This window comes from Labrus bergylta, chromosome 9 (assembly GCF_963930695.1).
Source record: "Labrus bergylta chromosome 9, fLabBer1.1, whole genome shotgun sequence".
Taxonomy (NCBI): domain Eukaryota; kingdom Metazoa; phylum Chordata; class Actinopteri; order Labriformes; family Labridae; genus Labrus; species Labrus bergylta.
The window spans coordinates 4,399,039-4,418,654 of NC_089203.1; positions in this window are offsets into that span (position 1 = coordinate 4,399,039).

The window sequence follows — 19,616 nt, forward strand, 5'->3', positions numbered from 1 at the left end:
TTTCAAGAGTTTACACTGTGATTGTGGAAATGTTTGGCTCTCAAGTGGCAATGCAATTATGTGACATTAAAGATGTCCGTGAACTCCTGAAACCCCTACAAATCTACTAACTCTGCAGCCTGACTCAGTGAGGCAGTGTTGCTCTAAAGGCAGAGCTAATAGACAAATCTTTGCTTCCTTCATCACCTCTTTAAGAGTAGGACGTGCAAATTAAGGATAGTTGTGTATAAGACTAAATCATGGGTCATCATGGGTTTGTAGATGGGGATTTTTAGCGATAGCTTCAATTCCAGATACCACTCACCTTCATCCCCATTTGTCTGTTTGCATGTTTGTCTCCGAGGAGCGTATATCCTGCAGAAGTGATTGATGGATTAGCAGGAAATTTTATTCCTAAAGAGATTCACAGAAAGCTGATCAGCTTCTGAGTACTACTCAGCAGATGAAGAGGCAAACCCCTTATCATGTGCGCAATCAAATTACAGTTTGATTACACATAATGAGAGCTGATTGGTGATGAGGTGCTTTTATAATGTACCATCATATCTCCCCACGGGTGGATTTAAAAAATATATATATAAAAAAACTGGGGAACCTCGCCCAAGGCACCAGACCCCCATGGGCCCACCAGAAGCCCCCAGGCACAATGTGGGCGATTGGTTTGTTTTAATATGATTAAATTCCACTTTAAAATATTTTATGAGAGTCTGAACTACCAAATACATTTTTTGCTGACATGATAAAGGTCCTGCTTAATTTTCTCGATTTTAAGGCCTGGCCTTGAAAAAATGGCCCCTGCAGCAAAGTCCAATTTCAAAACCCAAGTGCTGTCGGTTGATTTAATTCAGTCTGATTATTATGGAGCAGACATGCTGGCTCACGCTCTCCTTTTAATCCAAACAAACTATTAAGAGGAAGTTGAGTCTTATGACTCAGCAGCGAGTATGTCATTTCAGACCACCCACGCTTTGTTCATCTGTGCCAGGAGGATGTGTTGTGTGCATACTCTGAAGTCTGTCATTGAACCGTTGTTGGTGAAGAGTCATCCATGTTGTGATGCTAACGTTCAACAATATTCTTATAGAGCAACACAATATCCTTTTATAGAAGGAACCTTCATTCATGGAATAAGAATCTACAGAACCAGGATGTTATTGATACTAAGAAATGATCAAAAAGATAAAACTAAAAGTTTGTTACTGCAAAATTTAAGGTACTAACCCAATCCATGTTGAGGCATTGGGACCTCAACAATAACACTGATACATAAAATATGTGTTAAAAGATATAGCCTGTGTGAACTGTGATTGACCAGGTCCTTTGCTTTTGGGCTTGACAAATGTTAGAAATTCAACATATTGTTTATATTTGGATGTGAATGTAAATCCTATTAGCTTTGTGTTTGTGTTTTTCTGTCTGTCAGCACCTTATCTGAGGTACTGTATCAATCAGCGCTGTACTTTATGTGCTGCCTGTGGGCCCAATGACCTCCCTATATTTCAAATCACTAAAATAATGACTATTTAATGACCAATCCATACAGTTATTGTCTGCTGATCAACTGGTTGCAACTAAATCTGTACTGTGCATATGCAACTCTAAGCAAAATATGAGAACAGTGCACGATGGCTCCCCTATCAGCTATACTCCATCATCAGCTCCAGAACTAAAACAATCTGTTACTGTACCTGCCAGGTGTAAGAGAGTGTTTGAGCAGCACATCGGCAGAGATCAACGAGTGGATGGGTCAGTTCATGACACTCCTGATTCCCCATTCTGCAGATACTAGAAGTTAGTGTTGGCTTATGTATTCAGTTTCCACTTGTGGTTGAGTGTTTGTGTTGTTGAAAGATCAGAAAGAGTTATGCAATTGTTGAATTTGTTTTTGTTTTTTTGTTTTATTATCATTTAATTCTTTCATCATGTAATACATAGGTCATAAAGTCATAACCTTTTTCTGCTTTCAACATTTCCTGTTAAACTTACACACACTCGTAGTGCCTACGCTCCTGTGAGGTCAAGATAAGTGTGCCATACATTGAAGCAAAACCACATCGGAGCTCGTAGGCGTATAGCGCTTCTGAGTATCAGCTCTTCTGTGTGTCTGCTTGGTTCACGGTCTTCGAGCTGAAACCACATATGAACTTGGTATTACCTATGTCATGAACTTGGCATGACCTGTGCATGCATCACGTTTCTGCGAACATGCATTGTTGAGGTGTTACAGGATCTTGAAAAAAGAGAGACTTTTTGGCTATAAAAACCCTGTAGAAAATCTGATCGAGGTGCTTTTTTGCTTTGCTAAACGAATCCACGTCACTCTGACTTCTGAAATCCCATCTTGGGACTTAGTCTCTGAGCCAAGATCTTTTAAAACCTCAAGTGTCTACACTCACAGGTTTAGGTTTGGTCTTTGAGTTTTGTTTTCCTTTTCCATTTTTTATACCTTTTACTTTTACTGTTTTGTATTTGCATGTGGAATATCATTTGAAATTGTTTAATATATTTTCGGAAAACTTTTTGAAATCATTGTCTGACTGAAATCATTCACACCACAAAGACTGGAAGTTCCCCTTAAGGACCCCGTGTACCTCGGAAGGTAAGTTTTGAGCAGTCACACCAAGGCACACTTGTCTTACTGATTTATATTACACACTTCATACACACCTAACATCCTATCGAGGGGAGTTCACAGTTATTCCATCTCTGGGGGGTAATCTAGAGTCCTATACCAGGGGTTATCCTTGAATCTAATTATTCTAGAAATGAATGTTAGGCAGATAATCCTGGGGCTGTGATTATAACTTGTTCATCTGTCCTCCAAAGGGTGTTAGAGGAGTAATGTTACATAGCTCCTTCCACTAGGAAAGAGTAGACTAGCAGGTTGGTAGGGAGTGAGCTATCATTTAGTTCAATAATTAGTTAACTAATGTGTGGTGAGCTTCCGTTAGCTATAGTAAAGTTATTCACCCCTTTTTGCATGTCCAGGACATGCTACAGTATTTACAGTGTTCAAGTGACAAGTGCCATTCCATGCCAAGCCCTCATACAGGAAGACTCCAAGACCCTTTTGCTTAAGAAATGTCCCTTTGTCATTGGGCAAAGGTATCTTTTCTTCCTATTAACGTCTTGATGCTCAGCAACTTGGTTGTTGTGTTGACAATTGCAGTGATGCATTCATTCCATGATAATGATTTGCTAAAGACAGGCGTGATATAAGATGAAACGTTTGGGTTCTCTTTGCCTACAGCTTGACTGTGAGGCTGCTGGGAGGGACATTTGAGAGAGATTCTACTTATCTTTGTTTGGGAGGGGGGAGAGGAGGGTAGGGCGGGTGCAGTTCCCCACCCACACATCCTCAAACATTCACTTGGCAGAGATCTTGAAAAAGTAAATATCTAAAATGTAACAGCACCACTTCTGTTTCAGAGAAGGTCCCATTGATGCTTTAGATATCCAATACAACATGCTGTTAATAGTTATTGCTGGATCAACCAAGAGATTAAAACCAAGGAAACATTTAACCAGAAAATACTGCATAAAATTAAGATATCAGATAAAATATGCAAGGTCTGTATTAAATGCAGTGTATTTATTTACACACGGAGAATCTCGCTCTCCTTGCCTCTTAATTTAGCTTACAAGTAGAGCAGTAGCAAATGTTTGCCCACTGAACTTACTGGTAGTAAATCACATTAGAGATAATATTCTGACAAAACTGCAGATGACCTGGGACTTCATTATCAGTTCAAGGAAACCTTGTAATAAATTCAACAAGGCAGCATTTAGAAAACTCACTGCAAACACGCAGCTAATACATATGAAGTAATTTATGAGGAAACTTAAGAGTGCTAAAACACTTTTAAAAAAAACAACTTTTTAAACATCAAAGCTTGAGTTATTTCAGTGTTATTACAATGCCTATTTTATCAACAAGTTTCATAATTTTCTACACCTATGAGCTGGATAGGATATTTTGAAACCTGCCATCACTAATAAATCTATTTCTTTATCTTTTAAGGCTTTATATGCAACTTTTTGATCCAGCAGATGTCGCCCTTGAGCACCAGCATGAAACCAAAACAACTTGCACTGCATTATTGTGTTAGCATGCTAATGCTAGTGCTCTTTATTTTGCACTTATCTTCACACTGCATGTAAATTTACCTGAATGAGCGTGATCTAGAAACACAGTTAAGCAGTGAGTACAGTATGTTATTCTTCTTTTCTCTTGTCTCTCAATTAAACAACTTTTATACGTGAGGGGAGGAGACGGCCGTCCCGTCGATGTAAACACGATGTAGATACGGCTTGAAAACTTCACAGACAGTGGGACTCGGGTGTTACACCCATTATAGACAGTCATGACTCACAGAGTTATTTTCAGAGGATATATTTGATTTCTGTTACATTTATGTTTAAAATGGCGCACATTCAGCCTTTGTAAACTATTAATGCATTTTCACTGTGAGACGTGTGTGGTGGTTCTGTATGGTACCTGCTGCAACACCTTCAGTGCATGCACAGAGCAGTGGCAGATACAATCAATAAGAAATCTGTACAGAGATATATACCATGAAGACTTGTCTTGTACAGATCTATGTTAAAGCCATATTCAGCATTCTTCTGTTCACTTTTGTTTTCATTCTGATGTTTTTGCTGTGTTGTCTGTATTTGCAGTGCGTTCTCAATTTAACAAAGATCTTTTTGTCTTTTTTCATGTTTTGAGTTTTGCATGTGTTTTCTGAAAGGGACAATATGTTAGATAGCTACTGAAATAAATCATAAAATGACTTTATCATCAAACATTAAGGAAACATGATATGTTGAAGTGCTGGCTTCTCTGACAACAATGCAGCAGCCAGTATGTTATCGATGGAAGCGGGCAGGCCAGCTGGTTCAGATAAAACTGATTCTATACAATCCAATCTTTCTAAAACACTCATGACCATGACATGATAAAACTAGGATAAATATTGGCGATGCTTTTGAAAATGGAGAGAGGTTAGAGTGCAAAAAGGTTTCAAGACCAATGCAGAGCTGGCTAAACACTGAAGCTTCAGAGTTGGCTCATCAACTCTAGGGAGGAGCCGGGTGGAGACAGCGCTGTCCAATTGTTTGAATTTATGCTGCTAATTTTACTAGAGTTGTCAGATGTACATATTGCTTCACCAAACAAAACCACCAGAAAAAAGTGTCAAATGATGAACAAAAAAAGTGGAAGATGAAAGCAATAAACAGATAATTAGTCAAATAGATATGAACAGGTATCATCACACACTTACAAATACTCACACTTACCTCTCACCTACACATCTTTAGCCTCATAGCCTCCCCATGCACTCACACGAATAAAGACAAACAAACACACACACACACACACACTCACCCACCCCTGCTTGCAGGGCTCATATCTGCAGAGCACCAGATAGTTGCTGTGTGTCCTCTGAACATCCTGATCTCATCTCCTGGCAATGTGATTGACAGCTCCGACAGCTGGGCTCCATCCACTCTGCAGACGGGTGGACAACCACACACACACACACACACACATACAAACACACACACACAAACAGTAGCCTAACAGCAGCAGGGGGAGAGATGGCAAGGAGAGGAGAGGGTGAAGGAAAAGCAAATAATTCACAGATTGATGAGGAGATTCTGTTTAACGATAGATCGATACATGTGGGCTTAAACATAGAGATGGGCATGTAAACATTGGAATAAAATAACTTGAGTGGGAATGGTAGGAGTCAAGAGACAGGAGAGCCTGAGTGGGCTGTATATGGTGGCCATATGAAAGGATAATTATCCCCTCGACACATGTGCAGCAGCAGGCAGCAGCAATATTCATGCACATATTTAAACACCAATTCCCTCTGATATACACTCTGAAAAGCGATGAAAGGCCAATTATTGGGACGCTTGACGCACAGGGTCAAGTGCCTTTAAGGAGTGTCGAGGGGGGTGGGGGGGGTAGTTAGCCAGGTGGTGATGTTTTTTGTCATACGATAACAGCACACACAGAGTACTCATCAGTGGACCACAAGCAGCTATAGCCGGACAGTCTGCTCATATTCATGTGTCAGTTAGTAATCACGTACCATGGCCTTGTTTTTCCTGACTGCTCAGGCTTGTCAGAAACACTCAGAGCAACATGCATCACTCACTCAGCTGACATCCTCCTGTGCGTGTGTGTGCGTCCGACGAGAGCGTGTGTGTGGTCAACAAGTTTATGTGTGTATGACCTATCTCCATCTCTGCCTCGGGAATGACAGGCAGCCAATCATTAACCTCCCTGCAAGACTTCATGACAAGTCTGCATCCTGCGGCTGCCATTTTTTTCTATACCTATATATAAACCGCGATGAGGACATTGATAAGATGCTGGAGATAGAGGACAGGTCATTATCGCCAGTGTTGGGCAGTACTATTTGTGAGAGTGTTTTAACTACTTTGCTCAATAGTTTGTTATTGTTTTTTTAAGCAAGCTCCTTGTCTGTGATTTTAAGCTTTTAATTGATCATGAAGTCGGAAGTTCAATTCTTCTAGCATTTTGTCCAAAATATCATTGACTTATTTGAGTGAAACCAAGCCCAAAAATTATACTAGATAAGTATTTTTTCAAAAATATTTTTACGTGGCGAAAGAAAGTGTTTCTATTGACCTCATGTAAGACGGTACATGAGTGTCTGTGTAGGCCGTGTTCTCCAAAATGAGGCTGTGCTGACTGTTATATTTACTGTATATAGTATACTTGTAACTTCACACTATCCAACTTCATCCCTCTAACTTCACAAACAGTCCTTTAAATATGTATCAGTGGATTTTAATGAATAAACCATCCAACAGGAGGCTACTGGTATCTTATGAGACTCATGTACTGAGTAATATGTTGAAAACAGAAATAGTTACTTGAACAAAAAAAAAAGCATGAGATGAACCGAGGGCCTTCTCTAAAAGGAAGCCTTCACCTAAGACCGTCGACTTGTAGCCGGATATAGTGTGGAGTCTGTGATAAGACTCGAACACAGCAGGAGGGCCTAATCCAAAAACCACCTAACTCCTCAGATGCTGAGCTGCACAACACCATGGAGATGATTAAGCAAGATTCCTCAAAGATAAATGTTTTCGTAGGAGATTACTCCCTGCTGGTGCCACGCTGAGAAGTTTGCTAGCAGGCTTTAGAGAGAAATATGAGATCTAGCATCTTCTTGTGAAAGAATTTGTTATATAACTGCAATGATCTGCTGATGATGTACAGTTTGAGACAAGGAGGAGTGAACTCTGATGCTTAGAAATGTCCCTCTGGGTCTTTAAACATTCAACAACATTCTGTATCTCTTTGTATCCCATGTTCAAATCTGCTGTGTAATCTAAACCTAATCTAAAAAATGTCCTCTGTTGTCTTTCAATTTAGACTGTCTGTATTTTGTGCCAAACTGAATTATGGGCAGAAACAAATAACTTGCCAGACAAGGATGTTTTTCTCTCGCCATGTAGTGCGAGACATTTCCTCGTACAGTGAAGAAGCCCATTACACTTCATTTCCTCCCAGACTCTGTGTTGTGTGCTGCTGTTTGTGTAGCGGAATCAACATCGCGGCAGGTGGAGATAATGCAGGGCAGTGTCAAGATTATGTCCTCAAGTGTAGTTTTACTGAGTCTGCCTGCTGGACAGTACACACTGTGTGTGTGTGTGTGTGTGTGTGTGTGTGTGTGTGTGTGTGTGGTGCTTTTCTAGTCTTCTCACTACTCAAAGCACTTTTTACTTCTTAAGTCTTCACTCCCATCCACACAGTGATGGCAGAGGATGAAGAGTCCATCAGTATTTACTACTCGATTCATACGCTGCCGACGGAGCAGCAGGAGCAACTTGGGGTCTTACCCAAGGACACATAAGCCCCGTTTCCACTAAGCTGTCCGGTTCAGTTCAGTTCGGTATGGTACCCATTTATTGGTGTTTCTGCCGTCAAAAGTAGGGAATGGTACCAAAATATTATAGATATAGATAAAGGGTCCCTTGTTAACTGTGTCCCTGTTCTTCTTGAACGTTGAAGTAAATTAATAGATGGCTACACTGCGTTGGGCTGCTATGATGTCACACTATTACATAGCTGACGCTACACTCCGTATCCGGCTTACACTCCGCTTAACAAATAAGGGTATGGTTGGCTGTGGCAACGCAAGCAAGTTCAGGGTTTACCAAAGTGAACCAAACCAGACTGCTTGGTGGAAACAAGGCTATTAGATTGGGGTTGAGAGACGACCGACACCCATGCGACCGACCAACTAAGCCACTGTGTGTGTGATGCTGCATTTTTTTTATTACAGCAGTATGTTTGATTCCTGCATGTGAAGGATTGTTTCTTGGCAACAATCACTTTAATCAGATAAACATGCTCATACAGAAGAGAGCAGCCCTCTCTTACTTGGTTCAAATAAACGAAAGCCACATTTATAGCTTTTGCATTTAGTTCAACAGAAAGAACTGACACACATTTTGTTGCAAATTTACAAAGTTTAAAAGCTCAAAAACAAATTTACACATACTTTACGGTAGTATTTACATTATTTAGAATTTTACTGAAATCTTTTACTCCACTACATTTTCTAACGTTGTCCTATTTGCCTTTTTACATGTCCCTAAACCTCTCAAATGGTGTAACTTAATTGTAAGAGTTAGGTGAGTGTTGCATACACATTCACCTTGTCAATTACTGTTTCCTTATATTTTAATAATTGAGTTCTAGCTACATGAAGTAAGGAACTAACGTGACCTGCTGTAACAATTAGACTTAAAATATAAAAAGTGTCAGTTAAAGGTGTGAGGGAGAAGATATACTGTAGCTTCCAGTCATCTTGTTTCCTGGGTTAGCGGTCTGTGAATGTGTGTAAGTGGACAGTGGACAATCAGAGTAAATCTTGTTGAGCTTTGAGCATGTCTGTGTGTCTCTCCCTGTGTCTTTAGAGTGTGTGTTGTGTATACTTGTGTTTGCTCCGTGCTAGCTCTTAAATGCCAGATCTACAGACTTAATAGGCCCCCATTAAGAAATTATCTCTGGTGCTTTTGTGCCTTTCCTCAGAAAAAAACCTAACTACCAATTAAGTGGTTGTGTGCCTAGATGGGCCATTTGCTTGGCTGTTGGTAATTATGGGTTTTCTCAGTGTTTCTCTCTCTCTCACCGGCCCTTCTCCTTTTGATTAGGCTCCTCCAGAGTGTTACAATCCACAAACTCTGTCACTCTCCCCCGAAATTAGATGTCATAATTCTAACCATATGCATTTTTCATCATGTCTCCAGAGACAGAAACTGCAGTTGAACTGCAGCCACAGAACAAAAAAGAACACGCACTAATGTTCCAGTAAATATTCCTAAATTTTTCACTAATGCACTTCAGTTGTTCCTTCAGATTTGATTATGAACATTCATACAGTCCAGTGTAGGTATGACTGACCATGTGATGTTACACAGATCCAATACAGAGCGTGAGACCGATGTTTTGCATGTTTTTGTGTATGAACTCTTGTACTTGACATATTAGCAACAAACAGTTTATGTGTTACCAAGATACATTTTTTTGAAAATTACCGTTCACTGTGGCATCTGGGGCGGCTGTGTCTCAGTTGGTAGAGTCGTCGTCCCTCAACCGGAAGGTCGAGGGTTCAATTCCCAGCTCCTGCAGCAACATGTCCAATGTGTCCTTGGGTAAGACACTTAACCCCAAATTGCTCCTGCTGCTTATTATAGTTTAATAGTGCTGTGGCTTTTCAGAATAAGACACACATATATTCATTATATTCAAGTGCACATGTTTATCCCATTTGACCAGATACAATTAATTAAAGTTTAAAATAAATCTGTTTTAGTGACGACACCTCGGGTATGTCTTTTTAATTAATCTAAATACATTTTAATAGTTTCTATTCAAGCACAGAAAAAACTGAAGAAGTGGAGATTAAAATCTAAACATTATGTAAAAGACAATTTACTCCACATAGGAAACAGAAATTTACAAAATACTGAAAGGAAAAAAAGAAAAACTATGAATCAAAAAACATAATATATATGTCATACAAAATAAATATAACAATTTAGCCTAATCCTTAATTTGTATTCACTTTTTAATACAATCTTGTAAATCTAATCTTTAAAGCAACAATCCTTTGAGTGCTGACAAACTGTTCTCTCTAGACTGATGAAAATGAGATGAGAATATAACACTTCAAATAAAAGCTCACTCATATAATGCCTCAAAATTAAATAAGCACAGTTTAAATTATAATTATGTACCATACAATCGTTTATCAATAGTGTCATTTGGAGCAGAAAATATAGATGTGAATTCTGGTTTGATTATTTGACATTGTTGTTCATGGGTTTTAAAAGGTTTATGAAGAAAAATAAGAAACATAATGACAAATGACAAATATTAACAGATTTAACTGATAACAAAAGATCCATATTATGATTATAAATAATTTGGAATTTTCCTATTGATAAATTATATTCATTGCATTAATTAAATACCCTAATTGTTGTACCTTGCAGGAAGTAGCCACGCTGACTGCACTCTTACACTTTAGACAAAGGCGGGCTGAAATCAGCTGACAGGCATCACTTATTCATCCAGCTTCATGCTGAGGAATTTGTTTCTCCCTGTGTGGTTCTTATCGCTGTGCTTTGTCTACCGCCGCCTGTCAAGGTCAATAATTGTAATTCAGGCTATTCGAACCCACCTCCAATGTGGACGCCTTTCATGATGGGAAGAGAACCCCTGTTTTTGAATCAACGGAGACAGCGACAGGAGGAGGTGGGGGGGAAGGTCAATTGATTAGGAAGATACTTTTGCTGATTAGAGCCATCACTCAGTGTCACAATTATCAGTGTCATCAGCTCGTCTGCAACAAATTTCTGTTGCATCCCGGGACAGACCGACGCCCTCTGCATGTCTGTCTGTGTCTGTGTGTGTGTGTGTGTGTGTGTGTGTGTGTGTGTGTGTGTGTGCAGTCTCCCTGTGCTATCTCACACACTCCCAATTACTCGACCTGATTGGATATATGCAAATTGGACCAAAATTAAAAGCCACCTGCAAGGGGACCCCTCGTGGGACAGCTCTGTACACACACACACACACACACACACACACACACACACACACACACACACACACACACACACACACACACACACAACATTACGCAGTAGGATTTCTTCAGCTTTAACCTTCATCCGTCCCAATGGTTGGTAAGCATATCTGTTCACATTCTCATGGAGCAAAGATCTTCTACTGTATATGTGACAGGCTGAGGGTTTAACATTTATGAAGCTGCGATTGTATACACACGGACAAAGAGGGACCTTTTTTGTTTCACTTCTCTGCAGTGCGTCTTTTAAAGGATATGACTTTTTTTTATTCCTTTCATGATATGCCTCTTCTCCCCATGTGTGCCTCTAATCCTATACTGTATCTATGCATCTGTCCTCTCCTCTCAGTGGTCAGAGCCTCCAGTCGTGCAACAAATGACCACGGCCCCACTGTGCCCAGCAGGTTAGTTCTTCTCCCCCTCCTCTCCTTTCTTTCCCCTCTTATCTGCCCCACCGTTCAGTCCGTCTCATTTTCAGAAAAAGACACTTAATTTCTCCTTTCCCCTCTTCTCTCCCCTTACCTTTTCTTTGCCTCCGGAGAATTGGCAGGGGGAGAAATCTCTTTTCTCTCCCGTAGGCAACCCCAGTAAATCTCTCTAAGCTCTGCCTCCCCTGCCATACCTTTAGATTGAAGGCCACCACCAAAGGTCACTGAGCAGAACTGATCCTCTGTATTCTCTTCATCCTGAAAGGCTGCATGAGGGCTGGCCTGGGGCACGGTGGGAAGCGAGTGAAACAGAGGGAAGGATAAAGAAAACTAAAGAAGGGGAGGTGGGGAGTGAAGGTGTGGTTAGGGCATGGAGGTGAGGTCAGAGAGCGGAAGAAGAAGAAGAAGAAGAAGGCTGGACCGGGAGCAAAGCTGAGGGGAGGGTTTGGGATTCAGCCTGAGGTTACAAAGGAAGCGGGGGGGCATAGAAGTGTGGGGGCGCATGAGTGAGTACAAGTACTACAGCAGGAAATTAAAGCCAGAGCAATTCCAAAGCTATAAAACAGACTTGTGGAGACGACTTTCTAAATTTAATCTGCCAGAAATTAGTGATTAGCTTCTAAAAATTCATTCTTCTCTCTGGTGGGAAACTGAATGTCAGAATGGGAGCGGAAGGAAAGATCGTAGAAGAATTAAGACAAAGACTCGTGAGGGGAAGAGACTCACCATGAGTGCAGCTGTGCTCGGCAGATATTACTCCCCTTACGGCAGTTTCCTACAAATATGGAGCTATATGCCAATAACAGCACAAACACATATACAGGTGATGGACTTGTATTACATGTCAAGCGTAAAAGGACTGTTAGAACTGTTAAAAGCAACTATAAGATGGATCGGAAATGAAGTGATAAGAGCAGAAATAGAGCAAGAAGTAAAGGGTGATATTTTCCTCTCTGTGTGTGTGTGTGTGTGTGTGTGTGTGTGTGTGTGTGTGTGTGTGTGTGTGTGTGTGTGCGTGTGCTGCTGTGTCTGTGCACAGTGTGTGAAACAAGTGTATTTTATTTAAAGCTAATATTAAGAGCAGGTTATAAAACATTCTCAATTTAAAAGCGTTGACTGAGAACATCAGTGAGAGGAAGTGGTTATCAAGTTTAATGGTTGTATCAGATAGGACTCTGGAAATATTCTAAGAAAGTGATTGTATGACATGAAGAGTGAAAAGCTGGTGTTGTCATTTTCCAAGTCAAGTTCTGCATTGAATTGAAGAAATGTCATAACTTCAACATTGTAGGATACTCTTGGTCTTAATTGACGAAGAGTATTTAAAGTATTTAAAGTCTGAGATGAATTTTGATGACTTGTGAGGATGGATGGACATTTTTATTCTCTTCTGTATTAACTTTGTGAATTCTATTAGAGGAGCTGGTTGTGCTGTTTGTCTTTGTTTGTTGTTGTATTGTGTAAGTGACCATGTGTGTTATAGTGTTGTAGTACTCAAAATCAGTCTTGGTCCAGTCTCCAGTCTCAAGACCACTTCTTGAAAGTCTTGTAATCAAAAGCATTTTTACTCGGTTTTGTCAGACTGGGCTATTTTTCCACGTTATTACTTTAATTAGAAGGAAAACGTCTCTATGTAAAAGAACAAATAACTTCAATTAATTTGGAGTATTTTTAAAACCCGGTTATGGCCGTAACCTTCCCAGTGTTACGGTCTAAGTGAGTGACATGCCGTATAATATTTAGGGATATTTCTTTTATCTTTATTATTTTTACTTTTTTACTTTATTAATCCCTGAGGGAAATTCTGGTTTGCACTCTACACTCTATTGAGAGACATGCTTCTCACACACATAGGCCTGAATCACACGCATGTAAAAGCAGGACCTGTGGACATTAGTGGAGAGATGTCAGAGTGGGGCTGCTACACATTGCTACACAGGGAGCACACCAGGGCTGTTGGGGGTTTGGTGCCTTGCTCAAGGGCACCTTGGCAGTACTCAGGAAGTGCCCTGGCACCTCTCCAGCTACCAGACCAACTTTTATATTTTGGTTCGCACCGGGGGTCTGCAGAGACAGGCTGAGCTACTGCCGCCCCATGGTCTTATGATCTTGGTCTCGGGTATGTCTCAGTCTTGGAGCACTCTGGTCTTGGGTATGTCTTGGTCTTGGAGCACTCTGGTCTTGGGTATGTCTTGGTCTTGGAGCACTCTGGTCTTGGGTATGTCTTGGTCTTGGAGCACTCTGGTCTTGGGTATGTCTTGGTCTTGGTTATTGTGGTCTTCACTACAAAACTAGTGTGTTAGACCCCAGGAAGAACAGCTGATGTGTATTCTGGTGCTAATGGGGATCCTAAGAAAGAAAGAAAGACAGCAAAGAAAGAAACAAAGTTCATTTTGTTCACCATCATTATACAAATATTTATCCTACACAGTAACAAAGTGACTTTACAACAAATAAATTCATACAGCTAGGCCTTCTTTATACGAGAAAAAGCTTAATTTCCCCCCCCACCTAGACTCAAAAATGAAGACAAAATTGACCTTTATATTTCTTGTTTTGATTGAGGTTTCAATACAGCTATTTAAAAAAGACCCAGAGAAAAGTTAATGTTAAGCTATCTCATTTAATCTCACTGAAGCTGTGAGGAGCTTTTTATTTAGTGGCAGTCTTGTCATTCCCTGTGGACAAAGCAGTAGCATGCATCCTGTTGTAAAAAGTAACAGTGACTAAAGTAATTAAATAAAGATACTGGAGTCATTTGGGTTATAAAAAGGTGCTTACATACCTCAAAATAAAACTCGCTGATGCAATTTTCCACCACTGCACTCTACTGTATATGTCTGCCTGCAAATGTAGGCGTCAGTGTCTATGTATGCAAGAGTCTTTTTTTTTTTCAATATGCACACTACAAATTGAGGCTAACGATGTCAGCAATTGCATCCACGCTCCCATTCATCTATGTCCAATCCCATCCACTGTCTCCCCCATTTATGCGCCACCTTGCCTCTTTAATTTCTTTCTGTAATGAAAGTTCCTTTCGCCCATCAGTGGCTGAAAATTATACTGGAAATATTAATAAGGGGCACTTTTTTAACCAAATTACATTCTATCAGAGCCCAGATTAAATTAGCAACCGCCAAGGTGTACAGGAACAACGCTAATGGAATTGTATGACAGCATCCGTCAATCAACAAACGCTATAGGTTTTCTCTATCCGACCTTGTCCCATCCACTCTTATCAATCTCGCACACACACACACACACACACACACACACACAGAACTTTGAGGTAGCTCGTGAGGCGAGGCAGAATGTTAAAATCAGCATTCACCATGCTATACAGCTACTGATATAGCTACTATGACAATGTGCACGTTTGTGGTTACCCCCTGCAGAGGCAGAATTGGAGTCTACAAGTTTAGGTTAAACTTCTGTGGTGTTGTTGTAAATTAAATATTTAATTCCATGCAAGACTTTACATTTCAATGTAAGGCTCGGGATTGCCTCAGATGGTGTCACTAAACACATTTTCCTCCCACGTCGTATCTCAGAAAAACAAACATGCACGCACACTGTGACCATTGTGCTGCAGACGGCAGCATCAATGAGGTACACTAAATAGGGTTTTGCAATACATTTGTGCAGCCAGAATCTTTCACAGACAGGTTTATAAAAGATAAGAGAGAGAGAGTGTGTGTGCGTGTATCTGGTCCCTTGGAGAGAACGTCTGCTGGTTGCAGGATGAAGGTATATCTAGTGATGCTGATAAGAAATATATCTTGTAATGGTGAGAAAAAAATGAATTGGACTGACTTGTCCATCAGTACAACGGTTTCTTCTCTAAATGCGATGTGATAGAGACCTTTTATCTCAGATTGTGTGTGTATGTTCTAGGTGGATCTAAGTCCCTTCACCTCCATCATTTCTGTCTCCTTAACTCTCTAATCTTTTCTTCTCTTTCTCTAACTCTCTCTCTCTCTCACTTAGACACACACATACACATTCTTTTTGTCTCCCCAGGTGTGCACTGGTCCAGGTGTATGTCTTCACGGGAGCTCATCACTGCTCTAATGAGAATGATCACCGCTCATCTGTCTTCATCCACATCCAACAGAGAGCACCTGCTACTATCCGAGTTTGTGTGTGTGTGTGTGTGTGTGTGTGTGCAATTGTGTGTTGATTAGTTTGTGTGATAATGACTATATAGATATTTATTATCTGTGTGGCCCCGGGAGTGTAATACATGAGTTACACCCACAGTGGGTGAGTCGCCTTCAGACCTGCAGAAACTCTCCACTGGTGTCAGATTTGGCTTGCTGAAAATGACTTGAGAACAAAAAAGTCTTTGTTTGAGAGTCTTTGAAATATTGCTAAGGCTTCGGGAACTTCTCCACAGGAGTGAAGTTGTTTTGATTTAACCCTCCAACTACTCCTTTGTCGAGGCATCTGTCAGCCGAAGGGGTTGTGAGTCAAATGAAATCACACAAATGAATCAAGCGGCAGCAAGCTGCGTCTGAATGCAGAATAGTTTCAGAGCTGATTAACTTTGTGTAACTCTATAGGGCTCCTGAAGAAATGTAGGCAGGTCGGCCTTTTAGCTTATGACAGCAAGCAGCCTTGAGATAATACAAGTGCCAGGCTTGTTAACTTCATCCAGTTAGTGCATCAGTGTAGGTTTATTTGAACATTTGTGTAGTCATTACAGTACAGTCAGCCCTTCACTATGCAGGAGAAACTGTGGACAGAATAAAAATCAATAAATATAAAAAAATATTCATTTTCAAATGTATCACGCTTGCATGTTGGTATGAACCCTACAACCCTACAAAGCCATGGAGAGTTAGCACCCTCTGCATTTTTGCAAATGAGTTTATTTTAACTAAATCAAAAGTCAGTGGCACATTGAAAATAACTTTACTATATCTTTTAATGTGTGCTAACTCTGTAGCTTCCTCAGCTTCGGCCAGCACTGGCTGCCACAGACTTTTGATTTATATTTGGTGATTTGTTCCTGCTACCATGTGTACCTGAGACCGTGTATTAAGCTGTGCACGGGGAACCCTTTAGGCCTTTTAGATAGAGTTTATTTTAACCTTTAACAGCCCAAAACTTAATTGACTCTCTCACCCTTTCGTCTTTAACTGACCTATCTTAGACTCAGAAAAGCAGCCTTTAAAAGTCAACTCTGTTATAATTCTTTATGAAGTTAGCAGAAACTTTGTTTACATAGTAATTCATTAGCGGCTAAAGCTCCTTTACTTAAATTATACAAGGGTTGGTGGAGACCAAACAAGAGCTTAACGAGCGTAAATATTGGATTTGAGATAAACACAATCCCAACTTGAAATAAATAAGGATTTATTTCCATGTCTGTGAGATAAATAAAGCAGCTTTTCACTGACATGGTCACAGAGTTAACTAATAGGGTGATAAAATATCACTGATAGAGCTTGTTGTTCTGTCCCAAGTGGCCCATCGATAATCTATTCATTCAACATTAAGTCTTGCAAATCAATAAATATTCATAAAAACATGAATTATTGTGTGCAGTGTCTGGTAGAACAGAAAGATTCACTGAATGGTATGATGTGTCATACTGCAGGAGAAACTGCAGCAGCTCCATTGTCCAACCCCCATGGACAAGGGAAACAATGAGGACTGCCATGCAAAGAAAAAAGACCTGACATGAAAAACTGGTGCAGACTTTATATTAGGTATTTTGTGCTACACATGTCCATAAATAAGTAAGTTAAATTACTCCTCTACTATCTTCATCAGGTCACATCATGGTTCCCCTTTACCTTTTCACAGCTTTGCTCCTTACAGCATGTGTTGACTTTGAGAGCAGCTTGACTTTGTGTGTGTGTGTGTGTGTGTGTGTGTGTGTGTGTGTGTGTGTGTGTGTGTGTGTGTGTGTGTGTGTGTGTGTGTGTGTGTGTGTGTGTAATTCATGGGTAAAGACTGTGATGATCACATCTTCTTTCTACTCATTTCAATCAAGCGGCCTTTCGGGATCTCTCTCCCTTTCATTTTTTTTCCCCCCCAGCCCTGCACTTGAAAATATGTCTCCTTAAAATGGAGCCCAGAGAGAGAAAAGCGAAACAACAGAGATTGTATTTACCCCCCAAAGGCCCCGTCAATGGGCTATTGTCAAAGTCTAAGTAGATTTTATGTAAAACTCCCAATCCATTCTGTTAGTATTGACCAAACGACAAAATGCTTGTTCATTTTTTTCTCAATCCAATTAGTTTTCTTGTGGCTTTCTGACAGCTCGTTTATATCTGTGAGTGAGCACCCGGTGCTGAACGGGTAATCGTGCAGTCATTGTGTGCCCAGCATTGTGTAGAGAATCTTGTTACCTGAGTTTGTATTGGAAATAAAAACAGAATTGATTTAGATCTGAGATTAATAGGGGGATGTTGTGATGGGCTATTGATTCCTTTCTATGATCGAATGAAATCAAAGCTGAACCATGCAGCACACAGAGCACTGGTCTCTGATTGTATTCTCGACTTTGTGCTCCATTTAAAGCAATCATTTGTTTAACTGCTTCATTTTTTTTCCTGCTGCAGAATCAGATCCTTTGAGTGAGGCAAGAGTTTATAAGACAAGCAAGTGAGACATTATTGTACAACTTGTTTGGAGCAAATTTAGAGCGTTTTGTAACGGTTTCATATGAAGCCTGTGATTATCTGCTTCTAATAACTTTGATTTAAATCTCTAACCATGCTTTTAACTTACATATAACATTATACAAAATGTGTTTCTCCATCAGAGACTCCCCGTTGTTTGTGTCTCTTAGCAGTTTGGAAAACAGCTGATAGCATGTCTTGCACTTGTCATTTTCCACTAACAGGACACTGATAAATCACCGTCGACAACAGAAAATGGCAGCTCGGTCTTCATTCAAAAGGTTGATTTCCCTCACTTTGTCAACATGCCGGCTAGCTGCTCAGTGAGTCGTTTTTTTTCGCCAGGTGTACAGCGCCCTGCTTGATACCGAGACATGATGGCGGTGACAGTGATGGAGGGAAAAAGGTCAGATATGACACAGTGGTTATGGAGTGGGAACAAAACAAGCACTTTGACATTTCCGGACGAAACGTGTGCCCTGCATTTTAATTTGGAAGGTGAGAGGAAGTGACTTGAAGAAGGTGCTGGAGCATCCCAGGTGCTAGATTTAAATAAGCTAACATGAATGTGCACTTTTTGTCGAAGTTAAAGCTACTTTGAGAAAAGCTTTTGTCAGGCATGTGCATTTAATCACCTTGTCTGACACCTACTGAGAGGCATCAACAATGACAAGATGAAGTTGGTCTTGTTGCTTGTAGATTTGTTTGCTTTTATAGATCATGAGGCATCAGTTTTCATTTCATAACCAGATTAACACTCCTCACAGGAGCTTTAAAGACGCGTCGTGACTTTAGCAAAGGTCCCACAACCCTTGAAAAAAAATCGGTCATGAACTAAAGTTGATGTTGAGTGCTGAGAACTCTGGGTAAAAAATAACTCCAAAATCCAACTTTGTCTCCCCTCAAGGTCAGTATGTGTGCCATATAAGCCCAATGCACATACTTTTCTTTACGCCTCGCTGTACCCGCAATAATGATCACACTCCAGAGGGATGTTTAAGTTAATCTTCAGACTAATGACTGCTAAGTACTCAGCAGACTATGGAGGAAATTATAATTTGTTTTACTTAATGCATACATTCTGCTTGCTGCCCTCAGTGAGCCCGACCCTTAAGGCTGATGATGATGTTGTTCAGCTCCCAGCTGCCGGGTCAATGAGGTCACCGTTCCCCTGTCCGGCTCCGTGTCTTCAGAGTGGTGTGACATAAGCCATCCTTGGCCTCTGTCTCCCACAGTGCCAGTTCTTAGTCCGGGAGAAGCCATTAAAGAAGCAATTAACATTTCCAATTAGAGAATGATGAAGCAGAGGGGAGAGTTTACATAGTGGGGAAGTGACTGAAAGGGCTTCGGCTCTCGAGATGTCGGCGACTGTAGGTGGTGAAAAGTGTAAGTCAGCCACTAGAGATTCA